The 20,803-nt window shown below is 40.3% G+C and overlaps 1 protein-coding gene across 1 annotated transcript in view; it reads left to right on the top strand.

The window, feature by feature from the left end:
- Nucleotides 1-3,667: 3,667 nt before the first annotated feature.
- LOC306919788 (uncharacterized protein) overlaps nt 3,668-20,803 on the top strand; it is a gene marked incomplete at its 3' end in the record, with an annotated part of 40,958 nt that continues 23,822 nt past the window's right edge. Inside the window, exon 1 of the mRNA XM_079496338.1 lies at nt 3,668-3,778. The remainder of the gene's footprint in view (nt 3,779-20,803) is intronic.

Raw genomic sequence — 20,803 nt, 5'->3', positions numbered from 1 at the left:
TCTGTCTGACTTCATACTGATATGGCTTAATTCAGACCTCTGCCAGTCAAAATATATATATATAAAATAAAATAAATAACTGTTAACCTTTAAATGGATGACGGTATAGGCTAAATTGAGTAGAAATGAATGTACTGTCCAAGCAAATGTATTCACAAAATACTGAGAAAATATTGAATACATAATAGAAAGGAACATGCATGATAAAAAAGTGTACTGTATTTGTCTGCATGTCTTGTTTTTGTCTTTGACTCTGTCTAGTTCTCTGTCTCACCTTACTGTACCTATATCTATGCCATTTCTCTCTCTCTCTCTCTCTCTCTCTCTCTCTCTCTGACTACTAGCATAGCATTCCATCCCCCCTCTCTCTGCATGCCCTAACCCTCAGTGTCATTTGGGATGCGTTGTGGTGAAGCGTGGGCAGCCCTGTCTCGTCAGCTGTTTGTCTCAGCATTGTCCTGTGTGTGTGTTGGCGATGAGTCAGACAGGCCCGGCAGGAGAGACGGGCCAGAGCAGGAAAACAGCAGTGAGAAAATGAAAGTCGAATCCCCGGCCCAGCATCACTCTTGGATGCTGTAAAAACAAACAAACAAAAACAAAACTAGTGGTCCCATTTCTGAGAAGCCAAGAAATACTCAATTGATCTAGTCTCAACCAGTGTTGCCATGTCTGCTTATTATAATGCTGCTTATCATGTCTGCTTTGCGCTTGTTTTTTCGGTAAAGTTGATTGTGTGTGTGTGTGTGTGTGTGTGTGTGTGTGTGTGTGTGTGTGTGTGTGTGCAGAGTCCAGACTCACTCCCAATCGTTCCAATCTGAAGATCAAAATGTACTTAGCTACCATGTTATGTAGACAAATGCCATGTTTATTTGAATCATATAGTGTGATATATTTTATTTATATATATTTTGCCAGGAAAGTTTCTTGGTTTTCCTACATGATCCTACTGTGGATAACTATTGCTGTGCATTTAATCTTTTGACCTTGTGCTCACCTTGCTTACTGTAAATCACTCTGGATTAAGACCACACAGTAAAGGTCCACGGGCTCCGGAATCCATCCCGAGGCTGTCAGACTGCATCAGAGCCTATATGTGATGCGACGCCTGGAAATGTGTTTTCTGTTTATTAAAGAGCTGGAGAGATGTGGAAACCATTGATGTTGAACAAATGTAGCTTTTAGCGAATGTTCAATGAGGAAGATCTCTGTTGTCATTCAGCTTGAGAAGCCAGCAATTCTGGCCAATCTGCAGTCAGCCAACCAGGCGATTGGACTCACTGCCTCTGACACTTGTCATTCTCTTTTCAGTTTGCAACAAGCAACCCACCTCCACCCCCAACTCCACCTTGTCCATCTAGAGAAGGAAGAAGGTTCATCTGCACTGGCACCACCAGCGTCTAGAGTAGACTCTGGTGGTGCCAGTGCAGATGAACCTGAGGGGGGGTATTCAAATCTTATTCAATAAATGCAAATGGAGTCTAATTGCCAAAATGCATAATAATGCAACTATGCAAACGCTAAGCAAAAAAACTATTAATTTGCAACAACTTGATCTCTCCTTTCATTGAATCATATATGTCTTGAGTGTACAGGGTTTGATGTGGTCAGATCAACATATGGAATGTCAGAACAGGTCAGCTCCATATATGGAGATCTAAGGGTGGCAGCGGGGGCAGTGTCTTGAGTGTACAGGGTTTGATGAGGGCCCAGTTAGGGCCGGGCCTTAATTTTCGGGCCTGATGAGAACTCTAGTGTGCAATTGGCAGCGGGGGCAGTGTCTTGAGTGTACAGGGTTTGATGAGGGCCCAGGTAGGGCCGTCCTTAATTATCGGGCCTGTTGAGAACTCTAGTTTTCGCCGGCTACCGGGCACTAATAATATTGGGGCAGGCCCGTCTAGAGTTTGAATGGACAGGTATCAGTCAAAAGGGAGACATCGAAGAGGAAGGATAGATGGTGAAGGATCAACATATGGAATGTCAGAACAGGTCAGCTCCATATATGGAGATCTAAGAGTTTTGAGGTTTGAGGTCAGATGTAGTTGCTGGCCAATATTGATGACATCAGGGATCTCCATAATGGGCATTCCCATATATGGGCTTAATATTGATGACTCAGGGATCTCCATCCCTGATGATGTCACGTGATGGTCCTGGGGTGACCAACCAAGCAAACAACTGACTGACTGACTGACTGACTGACGGGAAATGCACGATTTCATAGTAAATTATATAATAATAATAAAGATTAGTGTTAATAAAAATTAATTAATAGTCATTAGTGTGCATGAATTCCATGTATTGTAACATGGATTCTTAAATGAATGCATTACTTGACATGGTAAGCCAGCTGTAATAAAAATTCCCCTTTGGGACGGGTGAAAGTGATGCATTATGCATTTCCCCAAACACTTTGCTCATGCATTTGTCTTCCAATGCTCCAATCTTATGTATGTTTACAACCCTATGTCAGTTCCAAGCTGTTGGGCAGAAACCTCTTATCTCCATTTTTTTTAAATTAATGCCCTACTTGATCATACTAGAGCGTCACGACTCACACACAAGCATCAAAAGTAGCCGATATATATGCTGCGTTTTGATCTTGCCAATCTGCTACTTTCGCTATTTTTGAATTTGAATCTTTGGACATGAGGTTTCCACCCAACAGAGACTAATGTATTCACAAAATACTGAGCACATATTTAACAATAAATAATAAATAAATAAATAATAGAAGAAAGGAAGGAACATATTGCTCCACAGACATGTATGAATCATGCATGATAGAGTGTATGTTGGATGCAGTGGACTCAGTAGACTGAGCTTCAATGTACCTTATTGAACGGAACGGTATATGGAAAAACTGAGAAGATTCTGGTAACCTGGAATGTACATGTAATCATGTCAAGAGGCTGGTGTACATACTTTTTATTTTTTTTATTAACAAAATGTCTGTATTTTTAAAGGGTGGTTCTATATGCACTGTATGTATAGTATACTGCAACTGAACAAAATGTGAAATCTCAGAGCCTCAATAAAAACACATTGAGAGAAAAGAGAGTGTATGTGCACACTGCATAATGTACGGTGAAACAATGTGCCAATGCACCAGGAGCCCTGCTGACATAATAATTGATATAGCGTTGATATAGCGAATCAGACTTTTCCCAGGGGTCCTAGATTTTGCATAATCAAATACAGCTTGTCATAGAGATTCCAGGGCCACCAGCTTGAGATCTAAATATCTTTCTGTCTCTAGAGGGAAACATACGGAAATACAACCAGCTTCCCAGGTTTCCTTAATTTTAACCATACATTTTCACATCCAGCAACCATGAAACAAAGCCTTGAGTGCTCGATGCTGCCCTGTTCGCTGCTCTTACACGCAAGTCTGCTCCAACTCGTTCTCTCTGACTGAGTAAGATGCTCTCTCACTTTTGGCTAAGAACACAAGTCGTAGTTGGTTATGGTGAGGGACAATGCCACAATACCACCTGTTTGTTTGATCAACTACCCACTTGTGGGTGTAATGCTGTGTAGATTGAAGAGAGTGCAGTGCCGAGTGTGAAGTCGATCGGATCAGTGCTTCTCAAGCAGCCATACCACCGTTCTGTCTGTCCGTAGCATATCTCGAGAATGTTTGTTGACTTATCAGGGAGAGCCGTGGTATAGCAGTGTCAAGTGTGAAGTCGATTGGATGAGTGCTTCTCAAGAATGCTGCAAGTAGCCTTACCAGAGCTCAGGCCTATGTTTCAAATGGCCACGTACTGATACCGGTAAGGTAAGCAGCAACACTATTATGGCTGAATCAGCTTGTTCATGGATAGTAAGATCAATTTGTAAGCTGTAGGAGATCAGATGTACATCTTTATTTATGGGTTTGCAGAATAATTGTGTGGTTTTTTTTTTCTTCAGCAAAGGCACATTTGACAGTAACATACCGGTAAAGTCTAAATATGCAGTTTACCGGGTTCAAGATTCACAGAGATAAAGAATAGCCAGCACTATTCTTTTATTTTTTTAAATACATTTTTATTTCATGTTTAGATGAAAGGCACAGGTACAGGCATACAAAGAAATGCACATAAAACATAATTCAAATTCTTTGCCAACTACAATCAGTGGCTTTCCCCTTGCCTAATTTTTAAAAATCCTACCCCCAAACCCCAGCACCAACCACCGCTGACAAAAACAGAGAAAAATATAGTAATGATTATAACAATTAAATACAACATAAAACTCGATTTTTTTAAAACAAATTGTAAATAATAAATAAAAATCACACCCGTGTGAACTGAGTGGTGCAGGCCAGAGCTATTCTTTATCACATTTTACAGTAACACCTAGAGCAATTAACCATTCAAGGGCAGAGCATTCCTCATTCCCAACCCTATTATTGTGAGTTTCCCAGCCTGGGAATTTGAACTGCTGACCATCACAAGCCTGCATTTGTATATAAGCTATAGCAGCTGACATAAAAGCCTAAGCAAAGTATTTTAATGTAACATGTTGTGAACTGTATTATCTTGTCTTCATACAGTACAGTACAGTACAGTACAGTACAGTACAGTACAGTACAGTACAGTACAGTACAGTACAGTACAGTACAGTACAGTACAGTACAGTACGTGGCTGTGCAGATAAAAGCTATAGTGAGTGATCCCTCAGATAATTGAATTCAGGCTGTTCAAACAGGCACATTCGAGACTGTCTGTATTGCAGATTGAATCAATGCTTTGGGCTTCAGGGCATGACTGAATCCTTATCTCACAATTACCTTAGAGGCACTTTATTCAGCATGAACTGGCTGAATAAATGCCTTCACTGTAATTAGCTAGACTTGGTCTCTGTGAAATTGACACAGAGATATGCAATTACATTTTACAAATTTTCAATATAGGCATTTAGTAGTGCGCTTATTCAGAGTGGCTGAGGTAAGTGGCATGAATCCTAGTCAACAAATGACAAAATGGCCACATAAGTAGAGTGCAAAGAATACAATTAAGTGCTACAAAGAAACTAGGATAAGGTAAATGTCAAAGCTAGCATCTGTCTAAATAACATTCTTAGCATTTGTGCTCAAGAATGTGTATATGTCCTAAACATAATATATGTAAACAAATAACACAATACATACTGTAGTTACAAGTTAGTATAACTAGCATCTATCAAAAAGTAGGGAACAAGAAGTGATACAAGGAAAGTCAGGGCCTGAGGATAGAGTCTGGTGAACGTAGGACAACGTAGGAAAATGGGGAGTATGTCTGCAGTCCAGGGAGGTTAGTGTGAAGAGGATCATGTTCTGAAATTATACATGCCTTGCCCTTGATTTCCTTGTAGACCACTACCTGTACCAAGTTTTTAATTGCATGCCGGCTTATTTTGTGGTTTGGAATGATGTTCATGTTCATGTTCCATGCTCCATCTTCTCATCACTAATACTCTGACATGGCTCTCATATTATTCACCCTGGGTATCTGGTTTAGCTAGGAGCCAGCCTAGATAACTATTGTTTTTCACGTTTGGCCCAGAATGTTCTAATCTCCTCAAAAACATGTTTTCAAAGACATTCGACCTTGTGTCGTCTCTCTTGACCTCGCCATGCAGGCTCCTCAAAATGTTAAACATTCATTGCTCTCTTCCCGGGTCTAAGATAGAACTACACATCGCCCAACATTCATGTATCCTGGACTTTTAGGAAATCACATCATCTCTGGAGAGTTTTCACGTCAGTATTGTGAGCCTTTGTCATGGGACGGACATTGTCCGTCTGTAATCCAGATAAGAACTGTACTGCCTCCATTTAGTCACATTTCCTACTATGGCTGTATGTGACTTAATAGCTCTACGATTGCACGACTTATTCTAAAAACGCACTCTGTCTGGAAAATAATTCATTGCTTGGACTCTGCAAATTATTCTTTTGGATATTCAAAGGTATTGAGTGTTTTTCTCTAAAAGTATTTTCATCTTAAAAGGTTTAATATTATAGTAAAACATTTTCTAAAAGATATTCCTGCTAAAGCTACTTCTAAACATTACAGCTAAAAGGTTTATATAACTTTGGGTAAATTACATTGGTATAAGGCTTTAAAGTCTGGTTTAATGAGCCTGAGTACATTTGAGTAATCGGATTACTTCCATGGGTATTTTCACATTCTGGCGTTGTCCAGTGGTCCTTCCTTTTATTGAGCTATCGAAGTTATACAGTCCTTAATAATATACATATATATTTTTTTTTAATACTGTTTTATTAGGCATTTTGTATATAATATACATATTTATCATAATTAATTTAGTTATCACCAGCAGCAACCAGAAGCCAGTGAAAAGGATGTAGAAGAGGGGAGATGTGAAAATGTAGGGAGGAGGTGTGCAAGGGATTCTGGAACCGTGAAGAGGTACAAACTGTGCCTGGAATAGATCATCAGTTAAGACAACGCAACCCAAAAAGACATCAGAGCCAGGCTATAGGGAAGGTCAAAGCAGCAGTACGCCCTAAGAACAAAGGTCCTACTTTACAACAGCAATGTGAAATCACTGCCGTTGTATGGATCGGAATACTGTAAAAGATCCTTCCACAAAAGTTTCTTCTGACTTTGAGAAGATCTCAAACGAGGAACTACACAGGATGACCAAGTGCAATGGAGGAAAGGTTGTCCCAAAAACAATCTGGCGACAAACTGTGACTACTGAGGAAAATAAAGGAGATAAGCCTTACATTGGGCGAGGCACAGCAGGCGGACAAGACAGGTTCTGATGGAGGCAGGTCGTTGAATCCTTATGATCCACTTGGGAAGAGGGGGATTAAGTGACAAACACCATGTTGGCAGACCAGCAAGGAGGAGTTTGGAATAGTCAAGTCTGGAGATGATTGAGGCTTGGATAAGGAGCTGCAAAATCTTTGTTGAGGAAGGGTCTGATCCTACAAATGTTGTAACTTGTGCAAATGTACAGGATAGAGTGCATGGTTGCTGCAGTGTACAATACACCTTCAGTGCCTTGAAGGACAGTTTGGCAGTTGAAACCGGAGCAACCAGGGTGTTGTTGGTAGTAATGTAAAGTTCCTGCAAGGGGCAGAACATTCAAAGGAAGAAGGGCACGATCGAGGTGGTGGGAAGACATCCACTGTGAGTCAGCCGTGATGTGCTCTTCAACCTGTCTGACTGCATGTAATGCTGTTTTAGTGGAGTGAGCCGGTTTGAATCCTGACTGGTTGGAGTCCAAAAGGTTTTTCTGCGGGAGATGGAGAGACAGCTTGATCAGGAACAGTAAACAGTTCAAGAGTTTAGGAATGAAAGGAAAGGAGAGTGATACTGGCAAGGTTTGTATAGTTCTGAATGATATTCATACCAAACGTTTTCTTTTTGTGTCATAAGTGGCGCTAACATAACACGGTTTAGGAGTGCTCACTGCTCATACTATGTTATGGGGATTTTTGTGCCTGGCAATCTTTGGTTCACAAATCAGACTCTGCATTTCACATTCTCCCTGTTTCTAAGCTTTCTCTGGTATGTCCCTGTTCTCCCTCTGCTCTGCACGGCCGCCAGACAGCTGCCGGCCTTTGGCTGTCAGTCTTTGTAGGCCTACTGTACTTCACCTCTAGCAGCATTTTATTAATGTGCCCCTCCCCTGGAGGCACTGATTACAGCTTTTCCATCTTTTGTTCTGTCCGTCCATCCGTCCGTCCTTCCTGAATTCATTCCAATATAACCAGGCTAAAATGCCCAGTCTATTGAGGCTATACAGTTATGCACTCTATAAAGCTTGATTTGATTGATTGATTGATTTCACCCTCTTTCATCCTACAGTGGTGGGCGGCGTGGGCCATGTTCAATTAACCTCATAAATACTAGACTCACAGTTCGAGTCTCCCCTAAAACACCCTGGCCAATACTTTGCACATTCTAGACTCTTTTCTCTCCTGGTTCACAAACTGTGAAATTTACTCAGTCAGAAATGCAGACTCACTCCCAATTTCCCCCCACAGTGTGAAGACTCACCACCACGTCAGACTCCACCTCACCCCCTAGCACAGCATTCTCCTTGGATCTCTTCTTCCTCTTGTCACCTTTTGATAGAATAGATGCTGTTAGTAGCTGCTGTTAGCTGTTAGTATAGTAATCCCTTCTGGTAAGCTTTTTCCCTACTTGATATTTTGCTATTTTTTCTATGCAAATATATGCTGGTTACTTGTTCACACACACCATTGTTTGTTATTGTCTCCACCAGGCCGAAGGAGAGAGTATGTTTTGCACTCCGTCCGTGTGTGTGTGCGTGTGTGCGTGTGTGCGTGCGTGTGTCCGTTTGTCCATCCGTCCGTCCGTCTGTCCTTCCGTCCGTCCGTTACCAGCTAATCTCCGGCACCGTTGGCCCGATCCATGCCAAACTTTGCACACACACTCCCTGGATGCCAACGACGAACCTCTGCCCCAAATATTCCTCAACGACCTGTTATAGCGCCACCATGAGGCCGATTTAGGCAAAACACATTTCTGTAGATTACTCGTACAATTGTATCCATACATCACACAATTCGGTATACATGTACTACTTTTTTCCCATGCTTTGAACCCTGCGGCCTATACAACGGTGCGGCTAATCTATGGATTTTTGAGTGGTGCAACCACTCCAACGAACAGCAATGTCCGTGTCCGTGTTTGTGTGTGACTATGTGACCAGTACCAATGAGTACCAAAAGTGGCGCTGTTGTGCCAGAAACGGAGAGAGAGAGATAGTGCTGCATGTTGCCTGCTAATGAGAGAGAGAGAGAGAGAGAGAGAGAGACAGGGGGGGGGGGGGGCTGTGGGATTTGCACCACTCGGTTCACACGGGTGTGATTTTTACAGCTAACGGCCACTAGGGGACCTTCTAAATCTATCTCTATGGCTGGCTATGGCCTCTATGCGGCTTATAGTCCAGTGCGGCTTGTATATGTACACATTTGTTTTTTTCCTTAAATTTAGCTGGTGCGGCTTATCAGGTGCGCTTTATAGTCCGGAAATTACGGGTAACCATTTTGGACATATGAGGTTTACACCCGACTGAGATGATTACACCACAAAATGGAATATTGTGGAACGATGTATATTGGAGTACACTATACCGTCATACTATACACCTCAGGCCCTTCAAACACCGTACAGTACATTGTGTAGCTCTATAGGAGTCCCTATCATCACTACAGCCCAGAGACGGATAGGAAATCCATCTAATTAGGCTAACAACTACAGTATACCGTATTGCTTTTATTCTTTCTTTGTTTTATGCACAGTCACAGTTAGCAGACGTTCTGGCCCTGCTGATGGTTAAGAGGCAGTGGTGTAAAGTAACTACAGTAAGTACATTTACTCAAGCACTGTAATTAAGTGGAATTTTGAGGCATGTTTTTACTAAACTTTAGTATTTCCAATTTTCAATAATTTTACTTCTACTCCACTATATCTCAGAGGCAAATATTGTACTTTTTACTCCAGTACAATTATTTGAAAACGCAATAGTTACTTTGTAGATTGTTGTTGATTATTATTACAAAACACTGCAGCCCTATTTCAGCTATTTGAAAATAGCAGCAGATCTACAAGCTCACATGTCCTGCCAGGGCGTATTGTGAGCTTGTAGATCTGCTGTTTTCAAAATACATTTTTATACATTTGTAACCTGTGAAATGAGACATTCTGCATGAGTCCTTTTCTTTTGGTACATACTGTATATTTTGATGCTGATACGTACCTTTGTGCTGAAGTACATTTTCCATTGTGGACTTTTACTTGTAACAGAGTATTTCTGCATTGCAGTATTGGATATTTGAGAACTTCTTCCACAACTGCTTAGAGAGGATGCATCACTGCTGACATCAGGCTCATTTGGAGTGGCAATAGAAGCATGATGAGGGTGGCAAACTCAATATGTTCTAATTTGGGCAGTTTGGACATTCCTTACCACCTTTGTACATTATTCATATAATCATCTGCTCACCTTTGTACAGGACTATATAATCATCTGCTCACTGAACATCGCCACAAGTTAATTCTGCTAATTCTGCACTGCTGACAAGCGATTGATATATCATTGCAGTTAGAACTGCAGACTCATTCCCAATCTTCTGCCGTAAACTGAAACTCCAGTTTAGAAGGAACCTTGCAGGCTTATAGGCAAAGGTTCAAATGTAATTCAGATGTTATGTACATGTTATGTAGTCAGATGGCAGGTTAATTTGTTGACCTGACATCCTATAGTTTGTTTTCATTGTACAGATTATTTATTTTTGAGGGGCCTAATATACATAGCCTAGTAGCCAAAAGGTTAGCCTGGAACTCACCTATGCTTTCTATGGCATAGGCAGCTCCCGGCAGGATCCGCAGCTGCTAGACATGAGACGAATTAATTAGAGCGACAGAGAGAGAGAGGAGTGTGTGTATATAGTGCGTGTGTGTCAATTTAACAAAGGTGCAGACGATCAGAAATCAGCAGAGAGTGAGTGATTTTTGCGCTACTCTATGCCGAATAGGCCGCTTTTCACGCCCACTTCCGGTAAATAGTGGTGTCTTTAACATTAGCATTTACACGTTTTTTTCTCTGGAGAATCTAAGTACATTTTCTAATGTAAAAATGTGACAGACCAATATTATTATGAAGCAAACAAGATGGTAAATCAGCTCGAACAGATAGAACAAACCTTACCTTGAGAAAACAAAAGTTGTAGACTTCTTAAATTACCCCTGTTAACATGTAGCGTCTATGGAGTGACGTCACGCTATCACCACTAACCCCAAAAGGGGGCGTATTAAGGAGGGCGGGGAAATAGAAGGCAAAATATTCAAAATTTCATCATGCTTTATGTAGCATGTGACATGTCAAACTAGGGGGTTTTCATGATGCTGAATCCATTCCAAGCATTAGTTTAGCAAAAAAACACTCATTGGGCTAAAAACGGCCAATGCCAATGCCCATACTAAATATTTCTAACATAAAACCTTGGTGTACTCAACATGTCCGGGTTCACAATGGGGCTCTATGGGCTGGCTACTAGACTAGAACGGGTTTAATGTTTGTTTTTATTTCAATGTTTGTTTTAAAAACGCCATTGACAATGAAGGGAAAATTTACGTCATATTGTCCCTCATTACGTCATATTGTCTCTTTATTGTTTATGGCTTATAATGTTTGTTTTGGCACCGTTTGTTTCACCATTACATCACCTAATCAACATGAGTTAGACTTTAATATATTAGCGCCCTCACTTCACACGGTTGTGATTTTTTTTAATATTATACTGGTAAGACTGTTGATTTTGGGGGCGCCCACTTGCCTAGCGGTCCAGGCGCATACCACATATTGACGCATGCCTGAGGTTCGAGTCCCGATTCCAACGACCTTTGCTACGTGTCATTCCCAGTCTCTCTCTCCCTGTTTCCTATCCATATAGGCAGAAAAATACTGTACCTGTATATCTTAAAAAAATAAAACAAAAAAGGCTGTTGATCCTATAGATTACAATTTATATACAAGTTGTTTAAGAGCGTCTGCTAAATGCCTAAATTGTACATTGTAAATAATGCCTTAATGTTAACACAATTTCCGCCGAGATTAATTAATATCATGCCAGGATATCGCCCCGTTCAACCCTTATTTTGAAGATCTAAAACACCGCGACTGGATGTTGTGTCAGCTAAATGGAGTGTGTTGACTCTCGACTCTCTCGGTTGTTGTAAGAAATACCCACTTGGTGAATATAACATAGGAGTTTTGGTTTTATTTGATTGGTTTGCTGTACAATCCCTAGTACTAGCTGGCGTGGCGGTAATGCACCTTGAAAGGTATAAGTAAGTAAGTAAGCGTTGCCCATGGGGCAGGAGCCTATCTCCTGTTTCTGTAGCGCGAGGCAGCTTGATGTACAAGTACACCCCCTGGACATGATGCTAGTATATGTCGCAGGGACTTGAAAGGTATGCCAACCGCCAAAATAACGGAAAGAAGAAGACCGGTTGTTGTTCTATGCCTCTAGAGCATGATCCGTACAGTCCGGCGCCATTACTACGACCGCCAGGCTCCGTGCAATAAGCGTTGTTTTGACCAGAAAGGCTGCCTGGGAGGGGGATTTGGAGCGACTGCAGCATGCGTGCGCGTGCGCATGCACATACGCGCGTGCACAATGAAGATGGCGCAGTCCAGTGCGTTCTAAGCTAACAGATAGCCATCCGAAGCTAATGTGAGTAGCCTTTCCACTAGATTGGATCAAACACATTTATACAACTGAATAAAACGTAGGCTACGTATTTTGGCAGCGTCGCTTCTCGACAAATAACGCAGGCTACTATTTTGGCGTTTGGTGCTGGTGATTATTGGAAGCTGGGAAGAGGGGAGTCCCACATAATAATGTAGTGGTGTTGTAACAAAACAAAACATTCAAAACATGTATAAAGGCCTGGGGCGTGGCTCAGCGCGGTCCAGGCACCTTGGCCGGTAGTCCGAGTCTGGCAGTGTGCTGCGGGTTCGACTCCCGATCCCGACGGCCTTTACTGCTTGTCACTCCCTCATCTCTCTCCCCCATTTCCTGTTAGCCTACTGTTTGTCCCTCTATAAAAAATATAAAATAAAGGTGAAAGCCGCAAAAAATTAAACAGAGAACGATAAATATCAGCACATCTACATAAAAGTGTTGCATGATGATGTATTTTTGTGATTAATGTGTTGATTAATTGCAAGTAAACTTAGCATAAATAATGGCTGTGTAGTCACAAATAAAGGCAAACAAGTCAGAGGTGTTTCTGTTTTTCTTTTGTTTGTTTCTTATTTACTTTTTTGTACTGTGTGGTAATTCCAGTCAATCACATGAAATACCATTTAGAAGGCAATACACACCATGTAACAGCAAGATAAATTATGCTGTTATGAACAATAACATACTATAAACACAATTTAACAGCTTCATTTTGAGCAATCAAGTGCAAATTAGGTTTCTATGTGTACTTGATTGTCACGTCTATCTGAATGGTTCTGCTTGAATAGCAAGTGGAACGTGAGGAAGACTCATACAAGGACATGAATATGGGTTTAAATGTAATCCAAATGTAACTCACAACAGAATATGCAGAATAATAGATCACATTGTTGTCAATACCAGTCAGGTTTAAAGCTCACTGTGCCTTTGTTGGATTTGACTTTGTATGTTTTCCTTCCATTCCCAGCATAGGTGTAAAGTGGTGGAGATTCAATAAAATATTCTACTGTAAAATCCAACAGGATTGTTCATGGAGAAGAACATGATGAACAAGGACAAGTTTCTCACTCTCAATCATGTAGGTCTTTATTGCATATTGATCACAAACCATATCATTTTAACTTCTAGTACTAAGTTAGTGACATGTAGGTCTTTATTGCATATTGATCACAAACCATATCATTTTAACTTCTAGTACTAAGTTAGTAACTCACTTACATCTCAAAAGTAAAACTGTAGACCAAGCAATTGCAAATGAGCCATCTACTGGCTACTGTCCCATACACACAGCTATGTAAATCACTACTTTATTCTCAATGAGTCAATGGTCTGACTGAATTGCATCTCAATAGCATAGCCATATAGACCCCCCCCCCCCCCCCCCCCCGCCCATACACACATCAACAACGAATCAGTGTAACTTGGGTCAAATGGTGAAATAGCAGGCAAACTATACATTACACAGATTCACGTTTGAAATATTTCCACTTGCTATGAATGTGATTTTCAATCTAATGTCTTGTTTCCTCTGCTGTAAAGTATTGGACTTGTGCATTCCTTGCTGATTTGAGTAAATGCTGAAACATGATTGCTAATTTAATTGCAGCTTTTATTTTCTCATACATGGTGTACAAGTCTTCACTGTCTTGTATGTGGGCTAAGCGGTCATTTTATGATATTCTGTACAAAACACCAGTCCTGTGAAACCAGAAAACTGTGTTCTAGATAATAAAGCAACTTAATTATAATAATTTAGAATAGTTTACAAGTCAATGTGTGGTGACTTGTGTACTATTTAGTGCAGAGGTGGGTGGCAGTTTGTGTCTTGGAAAACAAATAACTGGTAGACTCATTGTTTTTACTTGTGATTTATTTATCCTGGTTAAATGTTCAGAGTCAAGAGTTGTTGTTAATCTGTGGTTTGTAGGAGTGCTGTGTGTTCAGGTGTGTTCACACATTTAGTGAGTAACATAAAATAGAGAGTCAATAGTAAACGTTGTAATTTTAATGAATATAACATTTTATATATAAGATAAATGAAGATCACAGTATAAGGAGCAGTTGTTTCTTCATCAGAGCTGGTTCTACTTGGTTCTGTTGTGACGGAATATGTATCTGCTTCAGTAACAATTCAGTGTACTGATACAGTACAGACATTTATGCTTTTAATACTAGGTACATAATGTCCATACATGTATATTGGATATAGATAGAGCATGCCTGGGGGAGGAGGGAGGGGTGGGGCATGATGCAGCAGTTTGTTAGGTTGTGATTGGCTGAGAGATTCTATTGTTCTCCTCTTCGGCCTATCAAGCCAAGCAGTTAGTGGCTCCACCTCAGGCTCTCTAGTATAAGAAGAGTTGCTCTGTGTCAGTTCTCCACAACTGCTCCAGGATATCAATCATTTATGATCAGATCTGACTGTGGACTCCAGACTTCAGGAGAAGATGAACTCTATCAACCTCAACTCTGCTGAACAGGAGGAACGCAAAGACCATGGTATGTTACTTGCCCTTTTCATCTGTCATATTTGGATAATTAAAACATTGCATTCTCAATCTTCCGCTTTTTTCATTGTAATTTGATTCAGATCGTGTTTTTGCCTTTATATTGTCTCACAGGTTAATTCACTGTAGTGCTTGTAGTGGGCCTATTACTTACCACTGAATCATTATATAATCATGTAATTTATTATTATTGTGTAATAGTTAATGTACATTTCAGTCCATAAAAGTCTGTCGTTCAACCTCTCAATGTGTTTTTCCTTTATCTTTGTTTCCAATCCAGTGTTGCATCATCAGTCTGGCCTCCCTGTCTTACCAACAGTAAATGAACATAGAAGCTTGGCTAAACCAAAACAGCACGACTGTGACCAGTGTGGACAACGCTTTCATTACAAATCTCACCTTAAAAGCCACCAGAGAATTCACACTGGAGAGAAACCATATGGATGTGATCAGTGTGGACAACACTTCTCTCAAATGTCCAGCCTTAAAAACCACCAGAGGATTCACACTGGAGAGAAACCCTATGGCTGTGATCAGTGTGGACACCACTTTTCTGAAATGTCCAGCCTTAAAAAGCACCAGAGGATTCACACTGGAGAGAAACCCTATGGATGTGATCAGTGTGGACAACACTTCTCTAACTTGTCCAGCCTTAAAAAGCACCAGAGAATTCACACCGGGGAGAAACCCTATGGCTGTGATCAGTGTGGACACAACTTTTCTGAAATGTCCAGCCTTAAAAAGCACCAGAGGATTCACACTGGAGAGAAACCCTATGGATGTGAGCAGTGTGGACAACACTTCTCTGAATTGTCCAGCCTTAAAAGCCACCAGAGAATTCACACTGGAGAGAAACCATATGGATGTGATCAGTGTGGACACAACTTTTCTGAAATGTCCAGCCTTAAAAAGCACCAGAGGATTCACACTGGAGAGAAACCCTATGGATGTGATCAGTGTGGACAACACTTCTCTGGACTGTCCAGCCTTAAAAACCACAAGAGAATTCACACTGGAGAGAAACCCTATGGATGTGATCAGTGTGGACAACACTTCTCTGGACTGTCCAACCTTAAAAGGCACGAGAAAATTCACACCAGAGAGAAACCCTATATGTGAGTAGAAAAGCTTTCAGATGCTCAAATGATGTATACTTTCACAAGGTTGTACACAATGGATTTAAACTGCTCCCTTGTGGTCGATGTGGAAATAGTTTTACTACTTCAAGCAAACTGAAAATGTGCGTACAGCTGTACACATACCATATACACATGTTTAGTGAGAACAGTATCCATAAACAATCTGATTAAATAGAGGCCGATTAGATCTTTGGATCTAATAGTAATCTCAGCAAGGCAAATGGCTTCTTGGTTAGAGTATTTGTACGTCTCTAAATGTTTTGATGAATTGAACAAGGTGGACGCTCTTGTAAACAAGTGTAATGCTTAATTGGGTCGTCCATTCACAGTTAACAGCCTTAACAGTCTGTGTTAGTTCAAAGTAGTGACATTGTTTGCATCGGGTAAGGGTTCAGTTCTGAGCTTGTAGATCTGCCATTTTCATGTTTGCGTCTTTCAATGTTTGTCCATTTGGTCTTTTTTGCATATGAATCACAAACCATATCATTTTAACTTCTAGTACTAAGTTAGTGACTCACTTAGGCCTACATCTCAAAAGTAAAACTGTAGACCAAGCAATTGCGAATGGGGTCTATATGGCTATGCTATTGAGATGCAGTTCAGTCAGACCATTGACTCATTGAGAATAAAGTAGTGATTGACATAGCTGTGTGTATGGGCTATAATGTGTGAAATGATGATGGCTCATTTGCAATTGCTTGGTCTACAGTTTTACTTTTGAGATGTAAGTCAGTTACTAACTTAGTACTAGAAGTTAAAATGATATGGTTTGTGATCAATATGCAATAAAGACCTACATGTCACTAACTTAGTACTAGAAGTTAAAATGATATGGTTTGTGATCAATATGCAATAAAGACCTACATTGAGAGTGAGAACCATGTCCTTGTCCATCATGTTCTTCTCCATGAACAATCCTGTTCGATTTTACAGTAGAATATTTTATTGAATCTCCACCACTTTACACATACGCAGGGTATCTGCACATTCGAAACTAGTTGAATCACAATAGTGAAAATAGTTTAAATATGTACCTGAGGGAGGGGGCTTCGGAATAGTAGAGTTCGTGTTACATTCTGATTGATTGATTTGACCTCTGTGGAGTCTTTATAAAGATTTAGCCCCCAGGTCCCTCGCAAAAATCCTGGCATCTTTTTCTAGACGGCCAAATTCAAAATGGCGCCCAGCGCCATAGCCAAAAATGAACTTTTGATCCAGATTATACCTAGAATCATGTATGAAGACACTTTTTCATATACAAGTCAACCATGGTTTACATAGCTCCGTAAGGGAGTGGTTGCATGCACCACTCAAAAATCAATTGAAAATTATGCGGTCCCATCATTGGGCGGTTTCCGGTGAATGTAATGCTGTTTTTGTTTGCGTGTGCGCGTGTCCGAGGAAGTTAGGAACGCACATGTGGGCCGGTTAAAAAAAAAATCACACCAGAGGGAAACCCTATATGTGAGTAGAACAGTTTTCAGTTGCTCACATTTTGGATACTTTCACATGGTTGTACACAATGGATTTAAACTGCTCCCTTGTGGTCAATGTGTAAATAGTTTTACTACTTCAAGCACTACTTCAAACTGAAAATGTCATGTCGTACAGCTGTATACATACCATATGCATATGTTTAGTGTGAACAGTATCCATAAACAATCTGATTAAACAGAGGCCGATAAATATCAGCACATCTACATAAAAGTGTTGCATGATGATGTATTTTTGTGATTAATGTGTTGATTAATTGCAAGTAAACTTAGCATAAATAATGGCTGTGTAGTCACAAATAAAGGCAAACAAGTCAGAGGTGTTTCTGTTTTTCTTTTGTTTGTTTCTTATTTACTTTTTTGTACTGTGTGGTAATTCCAGTCAATCACATGAAATACCATTTAGAAGGCAATAACACACCATGTAACAGCAAGAAATTATGCTGTTATGAACAATAACATACTATAAACACAATTTAACAGCTTCATTTTGAGCAATCAAGTGCAAATTAGGTTTCTATGTGTACTTGATTGTCACGTCTATCTGAATGGTTCTGCTTGAATAGCAAGTGGAACATGAGGAAGACTCATACAAGGACATGAATATGGGTTTAAATGTAATCCAAATGTAACTCACAACAGAATATGCAGAATAATAGATCACATTGTTGTCAATACCAGCTTTACTCAAACAAGCTAAACATTTAGCCCCCATGGCTGTAGGTTTAAAGCTCACTGTGCTTTTGTTGGATTTGGCTTTGTATGTTTTCCTTCCATTCCCAATATTCCCCTCACCACCATCTATAGTTGTTGTACAGTTACAGTAGGAATAGACTTGAACAGATTTAAGAATGGTATAAACAGTAGGTCATAGGTCATAGCTCATAGGTCATATGAGCTTGTAGATCTGCCATTTTCATGTTTGCCTCTTTCATACACAATGTTTGTCCATTTGGTATTAAAACGGTCTTAAATGTAGAAATGTGCAGATACCCTGCGTAGGTGTAAAGTGGTGGAGATTCAATAAAATATTCTACTGTAAAATCCAACAGGATTGTTCATGGAGAAGAACATGATGAACAAGGACAAGTTTCTCACTCTCAATCATGTAGGTCTTTATTGCATATTGATCACAAACCATATCATTTAAACTTCTAGTACTAAGTTAGTGACATGTAGGTCTTTATTGCATATTGATCACAAACCATATCATTTTAACTTCTAGTACTAAGTTAGTGACTCACTTACATCTCAAAAGTAAAACTGTAGACCAAGCAATTGCAAATGAGCCATCATCATTTCACACATTATAGGCTACTGTCCCATACACACAGCTATGTAAATCACTACTTTATTCTCAATGAGTCAATGGTCTGACTGAATTGCATCTCAATAGCATAGCCATATAGACCCCCCCCCCCCCCCCGCCCATACACACATCAACAACAAATCAGTGTAACTTGGGTCAAATGGTGAAATAGCAGGCAAACTATACATTAAACAGATTCACGTTTGAAATATTTCCACTTGCTATGAATGTGATTTTCAATCTAATTTCTTGTTTCCTCTGCTGTAAAGTATTGGACTTGTGCATTCCTTGCTGATTTGAGTAAATGCTGAAACATGATTGCTAATTTAATTGCAGCTTTTATTTTCTCATACATGGTGTACAAGTCTTCACTGTCTTGTATGTGGGCTAAGCGGTCATTTTATGATATTCTGTACAAAACCAGAAAACTGTGTTCTAGATAACAAAGCAACTTAATTATAATAATGTAGAATAGTTTACAAGTCAATGTGTGGTGACTTGTGTACTATTTAGTGCAGAGGTGGGTGGCAGTTTGTGTCAAGAGTTGTTGTTAATCTGTGGTTTGTAGGAGTGCTGTGTGTTCAGGTGTGTTCACACATTTAGTGAGTAACATAAAATAGAGAGTCAATAGTAAACTTTGTAATATAACATTTTATAAGATAAATGAAGATCACAGTATAAGGAGTATAAAGTATAAAGATAACAAATATAACAAATATATGGCTTGGGCCGGCCTAGCGGTCTGGGCACCTAAACTGCAAATCCAGCCTGACAGTGTGTCGCAGGATCCAGTCCCGATCCGACCTTTGCTGCGTGTCCCATCTCCCTTTTCCCCATTTCCTGTCAGCTTACGGTAGCGTAAACTACTATATCAAATAAAAGCAGAAAAGGCCTCTCTCTCTCTCTCTCTCTCTCTCTCTCTCTCTCTCTCTCTCTCTCTCTCTCTCTCTCTCTCTCTCTCTCTCTCTCTCTCTCTCTATATATATATATATGTATACAGTATATATATATATATCTTTTTTTATAGTTATATAGTATATATATATATATATATATATATAAAGAATATATGCAGAGTTTCTTTAGGAGATTTATTATTGTTTTGGGCTTAAAACAACCTTTTGGGTTGTTTTTAAGGCTGCACTCACAAGATGCTGCAGCATGGTCATCCAGTATAAGATATCAGTGAGGTTTTGCAATGCATGATTATAACTATACATTGTAATTAAATTGTAAAACAACCTTTATTTTTTTTAGAAAAGGTTTTCCCTGACACTTTAAGGTGAGCAACATTAATTTGCCAGTTTTTTACGCCAAAAGGCGCGTACGGATTCATTACCATCGTCTGCTTAACGCGACAATTGTCGTGAACCCCGTTTTTTATTAATATGTTTTGATTGCCCGGCCAATCAGAAGAGGGCAGGTTATAGGCATGGGATATATGGCATGGGTATGTACAGCCAGCAGAAACAAAGTTAAATGGAAAATAAAACTTCAAATGCATTTATCTCTGAACTAGCCCTAGAAACAGTACAAAACTTCGGGTTACTTCAGTAACCTCAGTTGTATAAGTGACTCGAAGAAGAGAGTCATATGGGGTGCCGCCACCTGGTGGCGCAAAAGCACAGAAACTCTGCATGTACTCACGAACAATTTCATTGGATCGTGAAAGTGTCGCTCACGGTGACATCCCCAACCCCACCCACTTGGTATAAAACCGGGGGTTGGGCCCGTGAGCGTCATTCCTATCAATCTACCTTTCTGCCGCTGACAAAGCAGAAGGGCGTCTTAATGACTCTCTTCTTCGAGTCACTTATACAACTGAGGTTACTGAAGTAACCCGAAGTTGTATTAAGTTCCTCTCTCGAAGAGAGTCATATGGGGATCATAACACTCCCGTATGATCACACCGGCTGATAGGACCGATCCAAGGTCCACCTATCAACAGACACACGCAGGCCACCCACAGGCGAGGCACGTGTATACTCCCGTAAGGAGGACGAGTAAAGGCTACCTAGGTCCCTGACCAGGTAGAACAAAGCCGATAGCGGGACAGACCAACCTGTCCGACTGCTATCAATCCCTACTAAGGAGCCGACAGCAAGCTGCCTTATGTGCTCGTGAAACGGGCTCGA

This window comes from Electrona antarctica (genome assembly GCF_951216825.1).
Source record: "Electrona antarctica genome assembly, chromosome: 3".
Taxonomy (NCBI): Eukaryota; Metazoa; Chordata; class Actinopteri; order Myctophiformes; family Myctophidae; genus Electrona; species Electrona antarctica.
This window is presented reverse-complemented; position numbering and strand designations above follow the sequence as displayed.